This window comes from Schistocerca nitens, chromosome 4 (assembly GCF_023898315.1).
Source record: "Schistocerca nitens isolate TAMUIC-IGC-003100 chromosome 4, iqSchNite1.1, whole genome shotgun sequence".
Taxonomy (NCBI): Eukaryota; Metazoa; Arthropoda; class Insecta; order Orthoptera; family Acrididae; genus Schistocerca; species Schistocerca nitens.
Genome location: NC_064617.1, coordinates 109750915 through 109768779, shown reverse-complemented (window position 1 = coordinate 109768779; position 17865 = coordinate 109750915). Strand labels below are relative to the sequence as shown.

At 44.1% G+C, this 17865-nt stretch overlaps 1 protein-coding gene across 1 annotated transcript in view; it reads right to left on the bottom strand.

Moving 5' to 3' along the window:
• The window catches only part of LOC126251907 (15-hydroxyprostaglandin dehydrogenase [NAD(+)]-like), a 64889-nt gene extending 47336 nt beyond the window's left edge, over positions 1-17553 (bottom strand). The window contains exon 1 of the mRNA XM_049952632.1: positions 17441-17553. The gene's annotated coding sequence lies outside the window, so the exon portion shown is untranslated. The remainder of the gene's footprint in view (positions 1-17440) is intronic.
• Between the last annotated feature and the right edge of the window lie 312 nt (positions 17554-17865).

Genomic DNA, 17865 nt, shown 5'->3' with positions numbered 1-17865 from the left:
AACGAGTGTTTTGTAAGCCACCTCCTTTGTTGATGGACTACATTTTCTAAGCACTCTCCCAATGAATCTCAACCTGGTACCCGCCTTACCAACAATTAATTTTATATGATCATTCCACTTCAAATCGTTCCGCACGCATACTCCCAGATATTTTACAGAAGTAACTGCTACCAGTGTTTGTTCCGCTATCATATAATCATACAATAAAGGATCCTTCTTTCTATGTATTCGCAATACATTACATTTGTCTATGTTAAGGGACAGTTGCCACTCCCTGCACCAAGTGCCTATCCGCTGCAGATCTTCCTGCATTTCGCTACAATTTTCTAATGCAGCAACTTCTCTGTGTACTACAGCATCATCCGCGAAAAGCCGCATGGAACTTCCGACACTATCTACTAGGTCATTTATATATATTGTGAAAAGCAATGGTCCCATAACACTCCCGTGTGGCACGCCAGAGGTTACTTTAACGTCTGTAGACGTCTCTCCATTGATAACAACATGCTGTGTTCTGTTTGCTAAAAACTCTTCAATCCAGCCACACAGCTGGTCTGATATTCCGTAGGCTCTTACTTTGTTTATCAGGCGACAGTGCGGAACTGTATCGAACGCCTTCCGGAAGTCAAGAAAAATAGCATCTACCTGGGAGCCTGTATCTAATATTTTCTGGGTCTCATGAACAAATAACGCGAGTTGGGTCTCACACGATCGCTGTTTCCGGAATCCATGTTGATTCCTACATAGTAGATTCTGGGTTTCCATAAATGACATGATACTCGAGCAAAAAACATGTTCTAAAATTCTACAACAGATCGACGTCAGAGATATAGGTCTATAGTTTTGCGCATCTGCTCGACGACCCTTCTTGAAGACTGGGACTACCTGTGCTCATTTCCAATTCTAGTATAATATATTTGTCATCTGCATTTCTTCTTGGTGTATCAATTTTAGTGGCCAGTAGTGTAAAATTCCAGAACCATACTTCACTAGAAGAGACAGTTAATATATTTCTTCCACCTACGTACATTTCGCGAAAAAACCATAAAAGTAAAATCACAAAGATTCGAACTCACATGGAGGTTTATGTACAATCGTTCTTCCTGCAGATCTTCACCAGTAGAGAGGGACAGAGGGGATGTGACAGCGGTGCACACAAAGTGCCTTCCACCATATGCCATAAGGTGGCTTACAGAGTGTAGATGTAGATGTCGATGAAGATGTAGATGTGGAGTCAGCTGCCACACCAGTCTCTCAAGAGGCCCAGGGTTATTTTCAATGTACACTAATATAATAATTCGAATTTTACTCATACGTTTCTGTTCAAATGGTTCAAATGGCTCTGAGCACTATGCGACTTAACTTCTGAGGTCATCAGTCGCCTAGAACTTAGAACTAATTAAACCTAACTAACCTAAGGACATCACACACATCCATGCCCGAGGCAGGATTCGAACCTGCGACCGTAGCGGTCAAGCGGTTCCAGACTGAAGCGCCTTTAACCGCACGGCCACACCGGCCGGCTTACGTTTCTGTACTATATGACACCGGTCTTACGTTAGCCGTAAAATGGAATGAAGTCGTTCTATAGCGTAAAAACAAACGTAAGTTTTTACGTGTTTTTAAGAGTATAAATACGCTATGAAAATCATTAACGAACAGCCTAGCAACCCCAGATAGTACCCTGAAGCGCCAAAGGAACTGGTATCGGCATGGGTATTCGAATACAGAGATATGTAAACACGCAGAATATGGCGCTGCGGTCTGAAACGCCTATATAAGACAACAAGTGTCTGGCGCAGTTGTTAGATCGGTTACTGCTGCTACAATGGCAGGTTATCAAGATTTAAGTGAGTTTGAACGTTGTGTTATAGTCGCAGCAAGACCGATGGGACACAGCGTCTCCGAGGGATGGATGAAGTTGGCATTTTCCCGTATGACAACTTCACGAGTGTACCATGAATATCGGGAATCCAGCAAAACATCAAATCTCCGACATCGCTGCAGCCGGAAAAAGATCCTGCAAAAGTGGGACCAACGACGACTGAAGAGAATCGATCAGTATGACAGAAGTGAAACCCTTCCGGAAATTGCTGCATATTTCAGTGCTGGGCCATAAACAAGTGTCAGCGTGTGAACCATTGAACGAAGCATCTTCGATATGGGCTTTCGGAGCCCGAAGGTCCACTCGAGTACGCTTGATGGCTGTACGACAAAAAGCTTTACGCGTCGACTAGGCCCGTCAACACCGACATAGGACTGTTAATGACTGAAAACATATTGCCTCGTGGAAGAATCTCAGTTCACATTGTATCGAGAGGATAAATGCTTACGGGTATGGAGACAACCTCATGAATCCATGAATCTACGTGCGTTAGCATCCTGTCTGATCACTTCCATCCATTCATGTCCATTGTGCATTCCGACAGACTTGGGCAATTCCAGCAGGACAATGCGATACCCCACATGTCCAGAATTGCTACAGAGTGGCTCCAGGAACACTGTTATGAGTTTAAACACTTTCGCTAGCCACCAAACTACCCAGCGATGAACATTATTGAATGAGATATGTATTTGGATTCATGAATCGTCATGAATCCATGAATCCACTGTTCAAGCTGGTGGAGGCTCTGTAATGGTGTCGGTCTCCTGCAATTGGAGTGATATGGGACCCCTGATGCGTCTACGTACGACTCTGACAGGTGACACGTGTGTAAGCATCCTGTCTGATCACTTCCACCCACTCATGACCATTGTGCATACCAACGGACTTGGGCAATTCCAGCAGGACAATGCGATACCCCACATATCCAGAATTGCTACAGAGTGGCTCCAGGAACACTTCTGATTTTAACACTTTCGCTGGCCACCAAACTACCCAGAGATGAACATTATTGAATGAGAAATGTATTTGGATTCATGAATCCTCATGAATCCATGAATCCACTGTTCAAACTGGTGGAAGTTCTGTAATGGTGTCGGTCTCCTGCAATTGGAGTGATATGGGACCCCTGATGCGTCTACATACGACTCTGACAGGTGACACGTGTGTAAGCATCCTGTCTGATCACTTCCACCCACTCATGACCATTGTGCATACCAACGGACTTGGGCAATTCCAGCAGGACAATGCGATACCCCACATATCCAGAATTGCTACAGAGTGGCTCCAGGAACACTTCTGATTTTAACACTTTCGCTGGCCACCAAACTCAGCAGACATGAGCATTATTGAGCGTATCTGGGATGTCTTGCAAAGTGCTGTTCAGAAGAGATGTCCATCCCCTCGTACTCTTACGGATTTATGAAGAGCCCTGCAGGATTCATGGTGTCAGTTACCTCCAGCAGTGCGACATCAGTCGATTCCATACCACGTCGTGTTCTGGCACTTCTGCATGATCGCGGGGGCCCTACTGGATATTAGGGGGGTGTACCAGTTTGTTTGGCTCTTCAGTGTATATTTCCGTCACTGATATTTGCCTTCTCGATTACTTTCGCGTCATCCTCTTCCCATTCCCAGTCTCAAAACTCCCCTAGAGCTGAAATTTCGTCGGAAGTACCTGACCTTCCCTCGCTGGTCAGGCGACATCTCAGTGTCTCGTCCTTTGATGTCCGAAAAGATTAGGCAAAAATGTCGTGGTCATTTATTCTCTGTGGACGACAGTTACTGCGTGGCACCTTTCGCTCAGACCTAGGAGAGCCGCCGGCTCTGTTAACAAAAGCACGAAGCAGCCCGCATCCTTACTTCAGCAAAAACTGCCCAATTCCCAGGTGAGCTTCTTCTAAATTAGCTTCACTGACCACATCCTTGTAACAAGGTAGTTTTTCGTGACGAAATTCTTAGGTAAATGTTTCACTGATTTCTGTCAACGTTAGAAAGTAATATATTCCTCTGTCGTCATCATGAGAAATTTTCTGTAGGCTGTGAGCTACTTCATGTAATTGGGGGGATTATGTGGTGTCACCGCCAGACATCACACTTGTTAGATGGTAGCCTTTAAATCGGCCGCGGTCCGCTAGTAAACGTCGGACCCGCGTGTCGCCACTATCAGTCATTGCAGACCGAGCGCCGCCACACGGCAGCTCTAGTCTAGAGAGACTCCCTAGCACTCGCCCCAGTTGTACAGCCGACTTTGCTAGCGATGGTTCACTGCCTGCATATGCTCTCATTTGCAGAGACGACAGTTTGACATAGCCTTCAGCTACGTCATTTGCTACAACCTAGCAAGGCGCCATATTCAGTTACTATGTACCCTGAACAGATAATATTGTGAATCATGTACCGTCAAGAGCGACGTTCATCATTAATGGATTAAAGTTAAGTATCAAACTAATTACGTCCGCTTTCTGAATTCTCATTCCTTGTCATGTTCCAGACCTCACGTCAGTATAGTTCTTCCCTCCTCACGCCAGCCTGCGTGAGCGAAAACGCGTACATTTCGGCCCCCACTAGTAACACGGAGTTGGCTCTTCAGCCAACACAACAGACGGCACGGAGCCACGGAACGTCCATACGCTACAACGGATTATGTCGATGTCTGTGGCAGAGAAACATTGGTATCGATGCCGATTACGTTAAACAACGTATAACTTAACTTTATTTCTCTGTAACCTTTCAGAATCAAGTGCGCGAGTCACACATAAAAGAGTCTGTGGAATACTAAAGTTGAAAACGTATTTTTTCGGAAACAGATGATATATTAAAAGTTAACATCATTTCAGTGTCCGCAAACACTTGAATACAGACCTAGTGAGACAGACTGTATAAGCCACTTAAGCGGGCTAATAATTTCCTTCAGCTGTCTAATTTTCTCTTCTTATCGCGTTATTTATTGAAGGGCTTTGTTTGTTACCATACAACGTAGTTGCGGCATATTTCAGATAACGGTATGCTCGTAAGCTGTACGTTATTCACGACACTTACAGGCCATAGACGCCCGACGAACCATGGATCTGGGCGTTGGGGTTGCCCTGTGTGCCTCTGTATTACAAAGAGTCGTACCGTAGGTGCGATCATTTCGTAGGGATTTCTGTAGAGAGGCCACGCTAACATATGGTCTCTGAAGAGGGTCAGCAGTCTTTTCCGGTAATTGCAGTGAACCGCAGTCTTGATGACTGACCTTAGCCAGTGTTGGTACTGCGGCGGGAAAGTAAGGTCGTTAAATTTCTCGAGGATATAGAGCTCTATTTTATGGTTTAATGATGATGGATTTCTAATCGGAAAAAGATTCTAGAGGTCAAACAGACCCCGATTTAGATCCTAGGGTGTAGACTCTTAGGGAGGATGTTAGAATAAGAAAGAAATTCTGACATTCTACAAGTCGAAGAGTGGAATGCTAGATCCCTTAGTCGGTTAGGTACGTTTGAGAAACTTGAAAGTGAAATGGGTACGTTGAAGTTTAGTATACTTGGAATTAGCGCAGTAATTGTGGCAGAAAGAACAGGACTTCCGGCTAGGAGAGTACGGGGTTTCCAACACAAAATCAAATTGGGTTAATGCAAGAGTAGGTGTAATAACGAACCACAAAATAGAAATATGGGTAAACTACTAAATTGCCATGACAAAAATCATGGGATAGTGATATGTACACTACTGGCCATTACATTTGCTACACCAAGAAGAAATGCAGATGATAAACGGATATCCATTGGACAAATATGTTATACTAGAACTGACATGTGATTACATTTGCACGCAATTTGCGTGCATAGATCCTGAGAAATCAGTACCCAGAAAAACCATCGCTGGCCGTAATATCGGCCTTGATACGCCTGACCATTGAGTCAAACAGAGCTTGGATGGCGTGTAGGGTTCAGCTGCCCTTGCAGCTCCAACACGATACCACACTTCATCAAGAGTAGTGACTGGCGTATTGTGACGAGCCAGTTCCTCGGCCACCATTGAACAGACGTATTCAATTGGTGAGACATCTGGAGAATGTGCTGGCCAGGGCAGCAGTCGAACATTTTCTGTATCCAGAAAGTCCCGTACAGGACCTGCAACATGCGATCGTGCATTATCCTGCTGAACTGTAGGGTTTCGCAGGGATTGAATGAAGGGTAGAGCCACGGGTCGTGACACATCTGAAACGTAACGTGCACTGTTCAGAGTGCCGTCAGTGCCAACAAGAGGTGACCGACACGTGTAACCAATGGCACCCCGCACCGTCACGCCGGGTGATACGCCAGTATGGCGATGACAAATACACGCTTCCAATGTGCGTTCACCGCGATGTCGCCAAACACGGATGCGAACATCATGATGCTGTAAATAGAAGCTGGATTCATCCGAAAAAATGACGTTTTGCCATTCGTGCACCCAGGCTCGTCGTTGAGTACACCATCGCAGGCGCTCCTGTCTGTGATGCAGCGTCGAGGGTAACCGCAGCCACGGTCTCCGAGCTGATAGTCCATGCTGCTGCAAACGTCGTCGAAATGTTCGTGCAGATTGTTGTTGTCTTGCAAACGTCCCCATCTGTTGACTTAGAGATCGAGACGTGGCTGCACGATCCGTTACAGCCATACGGATAAGATGACTTCCATCTCGACTGCTAGTGATACGAGGCCGTTGGGATCCAACAAGGCGTTCGGTATTACCGATTCCATATTCTGCTAACAGTGACCGGATCTCGACCAACGCGAGCAGCAATGTCGCGATACGATAAACCGCAATCGCGATAGGCTACAATCCGACCTTTATCAAAGTCGGAAACGTGATGGTACGCATTTCTCCTCCTTACACGAGGCATCGCAACAACGTTTCATCAGGCAACGCCGGTCAAGTGCTGTTTGTGTATGAGAAATCGGTTGGAAACTTTCCTCATGTCAGCACGTTGTAGGTGTCTCCACCGGCGCCAACCTTACGTGAATGCTCTGAAAAGCTAATCATTTGCATATCACAGCATCTTCTTCCAGTCGGTTAAATTTCGCGTCTGTAGCACGTCATCTTCGTGGTGTAGCAATTTTAATGGCCAGTAGTGTACATATGCAGATGGCGGTAGTATTGCATACACAAATTATAAAAGGGCAGGGCAATCGGAAAGCCGTCAGGTTTCCGACGTGATTATGGCCGCACAACAGACCCTGAACACGGAACGGTAGTTGAAGCCAGACGCATGGGACGTTCCACTTCGGAAATAGTTAGGGAAATCAGTATTCCGATGTCCATAATGTCAAGAGTGTGCCGAGAATAGCAAATTCCAGGCATTACCTCTCACCACGGAGAACACAGTGGCCGACGGCCTTCGCTTAACGACTGGGAGCAGCGACGTTTGCGTACAGGTGTCAGTGGCAACAGACAAGCAATACAGTGTGAAATAACCGCAAAAATCATTATGATAGTACGACGAACGTATCCGTTAGGATAATGCAGTGAAATTTACTGTTAATGGGCTATGCCAGCAGGCGGCACGTTACTGACACGTTCCATGACCTTGGAGATTTGCTCATCTTTATCCTGCGGAACTACATGTGTGAAATAAAAAAAAAAAAAAAGATTCCAGTGCTTTTGTTAGCAGTACGACATCGCTTGAGGCGCCTCTCCTGGGTTCGTGACCATATCGGTGGGACCCTAGACGACTGGGAAACTGTGCCTGGTCAGATGAGTCCCGATTTCTGTTGGTAAGAGCTGATGCTAGGATTCGAGGATGGGGCAGACCACACGCAGCCGTGGACCCAAGTTGTCAACAAGGCACTATCCAAGCTGGTGATGGCTCCGTAATGGTGTGGGCTGTGTTTACGAGGAATGAACTGTGTCCCCGTGTCCAACCGAACGGATTATTCACTGGAGGCCGGTCGAGGTGGCCGTGCTGCTCTAGGCGCTACAGTCTGGAACCGAGCGACCGCTACGGTCGCAGGTTTGAATCCTGCCTCGGGCATGGATGTGTGTGATGTCCTTAGGTTAGTTAGCTTTAAGTAATTCTAAGTTCTTGGGGTCTGATGACCTCAGATGTTAAGTCCCATAGTGCTCAGAGCCATTTGAACCATTGACTGGAAATGTTTATATTCTTCATGTGTGTGGCCACATTATCCGTTGTTGCTGTGTAATTTCTGAGGGCTGTAACTACGGTTCGGAAATACCTTCAGGAAATATTTCACTACTGGCCATTAAAATTGCTACACCACGAAGATGACGAGCTACAGACGCGAAATTTAACCGGCAGGAAGAAGATGCTGTGATATGCAAATGGTTAGCTTTTCAGAGTATTCACACAAGGTTGGCGCCGGTGGACACACCTACAACGTGCTGACATGAGGAAAGTTTCCAACCGATGCCTCATACACAAACAGCAGTTGACCGGCGTTGCCTGGTGAAACGTTGTTGTGATGCCTCGTGTAAGGAGGAGAAATGCGTACCATCACGTTTCCGACTTTGATTAAGGTCGGATCGCGATTGCGGTTTATCGTATGGCGACATTGCTGCTCGCGTTGGTCGACTTCCAATGACTATTAGCAGAATACGGAATCGGTGGTATCAGGAGGGTAATACGGAACGCCGTGCTGGATCCCAGCGGCCTCCTTTCACTAGCAGTCGAGATGACAGGCATCTTATGCGCATGGCTGTAACGGATCGTGCAGCCACGTCTCGATCCCTGAGTCAACAGATGGGGATGTTTGCAAGGCATCAACCATCTGCACGAACAGTTCGACGACGTTTGCAGCAGCATGGACTATCAGCTCGGAGACCATGGCTGCGGTTACCCTTGACGCTGCATCACAGAGAGGAGCGCCTGCGATGGTGTACTCAAAGACGAACCTGGGTGCACGAATGGCAAAACGTCAGTTTTCCGGATGAATCCAGGTTCTGTTTACAGCATCATGATGGTCGCATCCGTGTTTGGCGACATCACGGTGAACGCAAATTGGAAGCATGTATTCGTCATCGCCGTACTGGCGTATCACCTGGCGTGATGGTATGGGGTGCCATTGGTTACACGTCTCGGTCATCTCTTGTTCGCTTTGACGGCACTTTGAACAGTGGACGATACATTTTAGATGTGTTACCACCTGTGGCTCTACCCTTCATTCGATCCCTGCGAAACCCTACATTTCAGCAGGATAATGCAGAACCGCATGTTGCAGGTCCTGTACGGGCCTTTCTGGATACAGAAAATGTTCGACAGCTGCCCTGGCCAGCATATTCCCCCGATCTGTCACCAATTGAAAACGTCTGGTCAATGGTGGCCGAGCAACTGGCTCGCACAATACGCCAGTCACTACTCTTGATGAACTGTGGTATCGTGTTGAAGCTGCATGGGCAGCTGTACCTGTACACGCCATCCAAGCTCTGTTTGACTCAATGCCCAGGCGTATCAAGGCCGTTATTACGGGTAGAGGTGGTTGTTCTGGGTACTGATTATTCAGGATCTATGCACCCAAATTACGTGAAAATGTGATCACATGTCAGTTCTCCTATAATATATTTGTCCAATGAACACTCGTTTATCATGTGCATTTCTTCTTAGTGTAGCAATAGTGTATGTCCGGCTGCTTTGAGGCCATTTGAAGCCATTCGTGGATGACAATGCGTCAGGTCGCCGGACCACAGTTGTTTACGACTGGTTTGAAGAACATACTGGATAATTCGAGCGAATGGTGTAGCCACCCAGATCGCTAGAGCTGAAACCCGTGAAACGTTTTTGGGACATAATCGACACGTCTGTTCGTGTACAAAATCTTGCACCGGCAACATTTTCCCAATTATGTACGGCCACGGAAGCAGCTTGGCTCAGAATTTCTGCAGGGGACATGCACCGAGTTGTTGAGTCCACGCCACGTAGAGTTGCTGCAGCATGCTGCGTAAAAGGGAAGTCCGCCAAGGTATTAGGGGATATACCATGACTTTTTCACCTCAGTGTGGAAGTCCACTTATTAAAATCAACAAATAAATGATGGTTTAATTTATTTAGCGTTGCAGAAACAATCCCTGCCTGATGATCGCATGATCAGTCCTCAAAAGTATTTTTGGATAAATACTTTAAAAATGATTGCTAGAAGCGTTTGTGGACATTAACACAGCAAATTTCAAGCTCTCGAATCACCAAGGTGATATACGCCTTCTGCTGTTCCTTACACACATAAACGATTTAGGAGACAATCTGAGCAGCCGTCTTAGGTTGTTCACAAACGATGCTGTCGTTTATCGTCTAGTAAAGTTATCAGAAGATCAAAACCAATTGCAAAACGATTTAGATATGATATCTGTATGGTGCGAATGGTGTGCGTTCATCCATATGAGTACTAAAAGGAATCGGTGAAATTTCGGTTACACGATAAATCAGTCGAATCTAAATGCCGTAAATTAAACTAAATAGTTCAGAATTACAGTTACGAACAATTTGAATTGGAAAGAACACATAGAAAATGTTGTGGGGCAGACGAATCCAAGACTGCGTTTTACTGGCAGAATTGCTTAGAAGAAGCTACAAATCTGCTAAAGAGACTGCCTACGCTACGTTTGTCGCTCGGTGTGGTATCCTTACCAGATATGATTAACGGAGTACACCCAGGACGTTCAAAGAAGAGCAGTAGTTTTGTATTATGGAGAAACAGAGGACAGAGTGTCACAGAAATGATACGGGATTCGGGGTGGAAATCATTAGAACAAAGGCGATTCTCGCTGCGGCGATTTTTTCTCACGAAATACCGATCACCAGCTTTCTCCTCCGAATTCGAAAATATTTTGTTGACGCCAGCCTACGTAGGGAGAAACGATCATCATAATAAAATACGAGAAATCAGAACTCACCCAGAAAGATACAGGTGTTCGTTTTTTTCCGCGAGCTGTTCGAGATTGGAGAGAATTTGTGTGAAGATGGTTCGGTGAACCCTCTGCCAGGCACTTAGAGTAGCCATGTATGTGTAGATGTAGAGGATATACTTGTCATCTGGGGTTACCTGTCTCATTACCACACATTTATCGTCAATTATTTCCCGTATTAACATTAGTAAGTAGTTCTTGTCCGTCGTGGGCACATTAACCCTTCCAGATCGTCTGGCGACAATTGTGTACATTAACTTTTGCTGTGTCTTAGCTGCAACAGAAGTATTTTATCGCAATATACACCTGAGGTACACTTTTGTGAATGTTCAGCCTTTTGACCATGCACAAGTGCTGCCAACTGTTGGGCATCACAATGAAAATATCAGCAAGTTAATGTAACAGTGCACAGAACCCCCTGACCACCACAACCCACGGATGTTGCTGGTTCGCAATATTCCACTGTATAATTCGATACTATTATTGTTATTTTGCATGGTAATTATTAAATGACTATTTTACTATTTATTGCAATAGAGGATATTTCGTAATTAGTTATTTTAGTCCATAAAATGAAGCCAACTGTACGAAGTACGTTTAGAAAACGGGTACATATTTTTATATCTATCTTGCATTTAAAATCATTAAAAAATCACCTTAGAGCATTACAGCATAAAGAAAAATTTTCCTTCCTCCAGGAAAAATTCAGGTCTAAAAGGTTTATCACATTGCAACCGACGAAACTGAAGGTACTTTATAATGACTTAGCTTCAAACAGTGTTTTTTTATACGCGTTTATTTTTCCATAATGACAGTGCTAGTTGCCTGATATTCCAAAGTAAGACGTTTCTCTAACGACGTTGAACAATTTTGCAGAGGGTGTTTTCGAGACAGCTATTTTAAAACGTCTTAAGTAAAGAAAAGATGTTTATGACGCGTAAACATCTGTAGATAAGGTGAACATAAAACGAATGCGCTCTCAAAAACGCCTGTTTTGAGGCATAATAAGATGTCGGGGCATCAGGGCATTGCAGTAACATTAACGTCATGGGCGCTATATGCGCTAGGAGCGCAGCTGTCACGTCGAGTGACGAGGATGTCCGCCAAGTAAGAAGTAAATCAGACACGCTGGACATGAAAGGTTGATCATGCTTGCCCTAATGTAAGGACCTTTCTCGTGAAAGGTTGCGTGGATGTGTTATAGAGGGCTCGGTGGCCATTTAGGATGCCCGGGTTCGGTTCTTGGCCTTGGTTTTTTTTCCACCTTTATTGTATTTCAATTCCCCAGCGGGTCTGGCTGGCAGCAGCATATGCGCTGCTCTTCAGCCGAAAGACAGAAAACAAACAATAGGAGACATTTAAAAACAGACAAAGGAGAAAACATGGTGACCATAGATATAAAAAAGGGGGGTGAGGCCCTGGTAAATTTTCAAGCAAATGTTAATGTTCTATAATCATTTCTACGACGAGTAAAATGAAGTACCTAAAGATCAAAAAAGTAAATTCTAATCTTTTCATTAATTTAAACGATGTTTATTAACAAACTTTTATACAGGGTGGTCCATTGATCGTGACCGGGTCAAATATGTCTCACGAAATAAGCGTCAAACGAAAAAACTACAAAGACGAAACTTGTCTGACTTGAAGGGGGAAACCAGGTGGCGCTATGGTTGGCCCGCTAGATGGCGCTGCCATAGGTCAAACGGTTATCAGCTGCGTTTTTTAAATAGGAACCCCTATTTTTATTACATATTCGTGTAGTACGTAAAGAAATATGAATGTTTTAGTTGGACCACTTTTCTCCCTTTGCGATAGATGGCGCTGTAATCGCCACAAGCATATGGCTCACAATTTTAGACAAACAGTTGGTAACAGATAGGTTTTTAAATTGAAATACAGAACGTAGGTACATTTGAACATTTTATTTCGGTTGTTCCAATGTGATACATGTACCTTTGTCAACTTATCATTTCTGAGAACGCATGCTGTTGCAGCGTGATTACCTGCAAATACCACATTAATGCACTAAATTCTCAAAATGATGTCCGTCAACCTCAATGCATTTGGCAATACGTATAACGACATTCCTCTCAACAGGGAGTAGTTCGCCTTCCGTAATGTTCCCACATACATTGACACTGCGCTGACTCGTGTTGACAGGCGTTGTCGGTGGATCACGATAGCAAATATCCTTCAACTTTCCCCACAGAAAGAAATCCGCGGACGTCGGATCCGGTGAACGTGCTGGCCATGGTATGGTGCTTCAACGTCCAATCCACCTATCATGAAATATGCTATTCAATACCGCTTCAACCGCACACGAACTATGTGCCGGACATCCATCATGTTGGAAGTACATCGCCATTCCGTCATGCAGTGAAACATCTTGTAGTAATATCGGTAGAACATTACGTAGGAAATCAGCATACATTGCACCATTTAGATTGCCATCGATCAAATGGGGGTCAATTATCCTTCCCCCATAATGCCGCACCATACATTAACTCGACAAGAACGCTGATGTTCCACTTGTCGCAGCCATCGTGGATTTTCCGTTGCCCAATAGTGCAAATTATGCCGGTTTACGTTACCGCTGTTGGTGAATGACGCTTCGTCGCTAAATAGAACGCGTGCAAAAAATCTGTCATCGTCCCGTAATTTCTCTTGTGTCCGGTGGCAGAACTGTACACGACGTTCAAAGTCTTCGCCATGCAATTCCTGGTGCATAGAAATATGGCACGGGTGCAATCGATGTTGATGTAGCATTCTCAACACCGACATTTTTGAGATTCCCGATTCTCGCGCAATTTGTCTGCTACTGATGTGCGGATTAGCCGCGACAGCAGCTAAAACACCTACTTGGGCATCATCATTTGTTACAGGTCGTGGTTGAGTTTTGTGGTGTTACCGCCAGACACCACACTTGCTAGGTGGTAGCCTTTAAATCGGCCGCGGTCCATTAGTATACGTTGGACCCGCGTGTCGCCACTGTCAGTGATCGCAGACCGAGCGCCGCCACACGGCAGGTCTAGAGAGACTTACTAGCACTCGCCCCAGTTGTACAGCCGACGTTAATAGCAATGGTTCACTGACAAATACGCTCTCAATTGCCGAGACGATAGTTAGCATAGCCTTCAGCTACGTCAATTGCTACGACCTAGCAAGGCGCCATTACCAGTTTATATTCAGTGTAATAATGTCTGACAAGAGCGATGTTCTCCAATTGTGGATTAAAGTTAAGTATTCCAAGAACTACGTTCTTTTCTTTATAGGATAATTACTTTACCTTGTTCCAGACCTCACGCCAATCTGCGTGAGCTTAACGCGAGCCTTTCGGCTACCTCCGAGTGGCTTGGCTGTCTTGCCACGCCACTACAAGTTTCACGTGTGGCTGAACAATTCCTGTTTCCTTAAATAACGTAACTATCCGGCGAACGGTCCGGACACTTGGATGATGTCGTCCAGGATACCGAGCAGCATACATAGCACACGCCCGTTGGGCATTTTGATCACAATAGCCATACATCAACACGATATCGACCTTTTCCGCAATTGGTAAACGGTCCATTTTAACACGGGTAATGTATCACGAAGCAAATACCGTCCGCACTGGCGGAATGTTACATGTTACCACGTACTTATACGTTTGTGACTATTACAGCGCCATCTATCACAAAGCGAAAAAAGTGGTCCAACTAAAACATTCATATTTCTTTACGTACTACACGAATATGTAATAAAAATGGGGGTTCCTATTTAAAAAACGCAGTTGACAACCGTTTGACCTATGGCAGCGCCATCTAGCGGGCCAACCATAGCGCCATCTGGTTTCCCCCTTCAAGCTAGACGAGTTTCATTCTTTGTAGTTTTTTCGTTTGATGCTTATTTCGTGAGACATTTCGCCCGGTCACTATCAATGGGCCACCCTGTAGAATATCGGTAATTAAAAATTTACCTTTGCACTGAAAACTGGATTTTTGGGTTCAGTGTGTTCTTCACAAAATGACATTTAGATATGTCTTAAGTAGCATATATTTGATAAATTGGTGGTATTCAAACAGAATGAAAAAGATCGAAAAGAGTAAATTTAATAGCTAAATGATGTAGGTATTCAAACTACACGGAAAAAGGATGAAGAAAGTAATGACGCAAACGGGACTCGAACCAGCGATCTAGTAATTACCAGTCTCGAACACTACTGATTTTTATTTATCTTTACGTGTTTTACACTTAACGTAAATGCGCGTCGAACATGCACACCTATTTAAAAATTATTATCGGCCATGAATCGAACGAGTGCCACGAACATGCCATGCGAGCGTCATACCATAGAACCATACCACCTGGTAAAAAAATCTGTTCCAAATTACTATATTAAAGACGCTCGGAAAACTCCGAAGTTGACATTCTCGACAGTTTTTGAGAGTTGCATGTGACTGCTTAGAACGACTGATATTTGCGTTTTGAACTTCACGTGCCATAAATATAAAAAATTCCAAAAAGTCCGACAGCCGTGTGGTCTCCTCTTGAAACCACAACAACAACACACACCATTAAAATCAGAATATGTTAAGGTAGTCCTTAATCGTGAAAAAGAATGTGTCTAATGAGTTCCGTGATACGTATCTGCTCGCACACTTCAGGGCTATGAACGCTTCTGTAGGACTGCACTGACAACATTAACGCGAGGTCGTGTGGTGACGTTGACAGCACATCACATATAGTTTATGGTACACGCAGCTGGCCACCGAATCCACAAGCGGGGCTTCCTCTTAATAATAAACAGCGATGATTTTGGCCTTCGGCGATACTCGATAAACAACAAACGGGTCCCTCGTTGGCAGAAAAGTGTTTGTCGTCAGGTTTACTACGTTGAGAAATAAATATGAAGACATGAAGAATAAAGATGCAGAATGTTAATAAAATTTGTTTCATTTAAAAAGCTTTAAGTGTTTTCAAATAAAAAATTCAGAGGTATTACTTTTCAGCACGCCGTAGTGCAACATGAAACCAGGAAATTCTAAAACTGGCGAGAATACTAATAATAATGATAATAATAAGAACAATAAACTCGGAGAAGCCAGTGCGAGACTGGTAAAGGGAGATGAGTTGCCACCATATCCGAAACGGAATCATTTAGGCTATCAAGAAACTGCGGTTAAATTCGAGAAACTGAGGTTAAATTCGAATTCCTCTTATCTACAATTTTTTGCGCAAAACATGGGCATTGCAAGCAAATAAACGAAATTCGTAGAAGCAACATTACAGAAGATAGGGATTCATATTTCTTCTGAAAAGACAGCATACATGAGAAAAGACGCAGAAGATCCAATCTGGATGCTGAAGACAATGTATGGTGGTACCAAAAGAATGCAACAGATCAAGTATGTAGGTGGGGTTCACATTCCGAACATCACTGAGCAAGCAGTAATCTAAGAAAGAGCTAGAAATATGTAGACATCATTCAAGCTATGCCAGAATTCTTTCAAATCTAATTTCCTATTTTGCAACCTGCAATTCAGACACCACGGTGCCATAGTGTAAGAAGGATGCTTATACGCAGCAGAGACGATTGATAGAAAAGTGCTCTCAGAAATGTTGGACAGAAGGAAGACCCTGGGGCTAAAAAATGTAACAGCAGATGAGTCTGCATTTAACCTGAGCTCAAACAAAGACTTCTCTGAAATTTACGAAATATTAAGACCACAATAAAAAAAAGGACGCCAGTTTTCTCTGGACATTTTAGAACAGTGAAACTACAAAGGGTTGCAAATAAGATATTACCAGTAGTTTCCGTAACTGAAAGAAGAACAGCACCATCTAGGGAAGTATTGGAGCAGTAAAGAAAGTGCAAGGTACAGAGAAAGTTTCAGATCAAAAGGAGCAAGAGAGGGTGGGTCAAAGAATACTGGCGAAAGAGAAATAAAATTAAGCAGCGAAGGCGGTTACGTAATCTTACCCCTTAGGGTCTCTATACGACCAAATAAATGTTATAAAGAACACACCTGCAAAACTGGAAGCTGTTAAAGAAGGCACACATTCATGACCTTCACAACTTGACAGCAGCTATCTTTACGAATTCAATTTGTATGATTACTAAGGTTAATGATATTTGTTGAAAGCTCGGGTACACAGCTTAAAAATCCATGCTTTACAATATTGCTCACGGTTTGTGGAAGAACGACATCAAAATTTGTTTGCTTAGGATACTTTTATTTCTTAATGTAATGATCTGGGCAGAGTTTAAAACTTAGATTTTGCCATTCGTAGGTATCTCAAAACCGATAGGCATCGAATTTCATGATAATTATAGGGAATTTTCCCATCATATACAAGACGCCGTGTAGCTTTTACTACAATCATGGGCAATATGACTTCCAACGTGACGTTACCTACCTTAACGTCGGTTACGCAGTAGATGAAAAAAAAAAAAACCATCTGAAGTGAATTTCTCGGCTATTTTGCAGCCACCGTTTTCTTTTTCAGTCTTTTATTTACGAGTTATTAGCATGAACATCAAATATAGCCACATTTACAAACTTATTCAGAACTTGAAAATTCAGTCTTTGACTACCATTTCAGGATTTGAGACCACTGTGTGTAAATACGTAAACTAAACATACAGGAGACGTATGAGCTTACTTGTTTCAAAACAAATATTACGAAGAGGCGACAACTTACTATAGAGAGATGTGCTGCTGAATCGGTGATTCGACGGAAGACAACTGAAATGCCGAAACTGGCGGCGGTAGGTGGCCATTTGAACAAATGAACCCCGCCCCCGTTTCTCCTCTGTCCCCTCCCACCAAACATAAAGGAAGGTCAGTAACGAAGACAGGCAGCACGTAATCTAATCGGAAACCGAACCGGTGCTTAAAGTGTACCGCGTGCGTCACAACCTATGAAGATCGTGCTGCGCTGTTGAAGTCTGCTGCCGTGTTACTTACTATGTTTGTTAGTATGGTTGCCGATGTCTCTTAACAACTGCACGAACAGTCACCCGAGAAATGCGCGTTTGCGTACATCTACATCTACGGGGTGTTCAAAAAAGTGTCGAATCCTTTGAGAGGAGGTAGCACTCATCGAAAAAAGAAAAAGAAGTCTAA